The sequence below is a fragment of the Bubalus bubalis genome, chromosome 5 (assembly GCF_019923935.1).
Source record: "Bubalus bubalis isolate 160015118507 breed Murrah chromosome 5, NDDB_SH_1, whole genome shotgun sequence".
NCBI lineage: Eukaryota > Metazoa > Chordata > Mammalia > Artiodactyla > Bovidae > Bubalus > Bubalus bubalis.
Window position 1 is genome coordinate 106,377,082 of NC_059161.1, and position 1,540 is coordinate 106,378,621.

Below are 1,540 nucleotides of genomic sequence, written 5' to 3' on the forward strand. Positions count from 1 at the left end.
GAGGTGGGTCATCTTCCTGTGGTTTCCTTCTACATACCATCCAGCAGAATCCGACACGCACGCCTTCTCACTCCTACCCCTTCATCTTTGCCCTGGAGCTCACTAATCCTTCCTTCACGTTTCCAATGTGTTTTAACTAGACTCTGTTCTCTGAGAACAGGATCTGTGTCAGATTTACCTTCTATTTCAAAGAACTCACAGCACTGATTTTAGTAATCTAGTTACACACAAAATACTTTTGTTACCTGTTCTATAAAAATAAACTATTAAGCTTAAACGTTGCATCTTTCAATAATTATTAACTGAAGTATAATTAAGACAGAGTGATTGCACAGATCATTAGTGGATACAGTTCAATGAGTTTTAGCAATAATACACACCCATGTGATTGATAGATACACTTCAATATATATAAAGTAGATAACTAATAAGTATAGAGAACTCAATACTCTGCAATGATCTAGATGGGAAAAGAATCTAAAAAAGAGGGGCTATACATACATGCATAACTGAATCACTTTTCTGTACAGCAGAAACTAACACAATATTGTAAATCAACTATACTCCAATAAAAAAAATTTTAATAAATAAATATGCACCCATGTAACAAAAAGCTCCCATCAAAACATAACACATTTCCATCACCTCTGAAAGATCCCTCGTGTCCCTTCCAGTCATTTCTCCTGCCCCAGAGGAAACCATCGTGTCTACTTCTGTCGCCAAAGATTACTTTTGCCTGAACTTTGACTCATATGATGCACTTTCTTGTTCCTGCCTTCCTTCACTCAGCATAATATTTGGGGGATTTACTTATGACATTGCATTGCACATACCCGTAGTTTGTCTCCTTCGCTGGATGGGTGTCTACAGTTTATTTTCATATTGATAGATCTATATGGAGCATTACACTTTTGACTATTGTGAATAAAGCTGCTGTGAACGTCCTTATTCAAATCCTTTTTGGGACAGAAGTTTTCATTTCTCTTGGGCAAATAACCTGAACTGAAATTGCTGGGTCTTGTGGAGCAACTTTATGAGAAACTGTCGAACTCTTCTTAAGTGGTTGCACTATTTCCCCTCCCCACCAGAGATGTGTGGAAGTTCCCGTTCTTGTGCACGCTTCCTGACAAGCATGGTGCTACCAGTCTTTGGAGTTTCAGCCATTCAGATGAGTATGATGTGGTATCTCATTATGTTTTAATTTGCAGTTCCCAAATGACTTAAGAAATTGAACATCTTTTCATGTGCTTATTGACTACTTGTTTTGAAGTATCTGTGTGCCTTTTGCCCATTTTCATTAAGTGTTTCCCTTTTTCAGTATTTGTGGGAGTTTCTATGTGCTGAATATGAGTCCTTTGTGAGTTATGCATATTATAAATATTTATCCAGTTGGTTTTGCCTATAATAGATTTTATATTTCAAAGCACATTTAAATTTATAGAAGAATTTTGCAGAAAGTAAAGGGGGTTCCCACATCCTCCCTCTCCCCACCCCACTCCCCCACAGAGTTTCTCCTTTTACCAACATTTTCCATTAATGA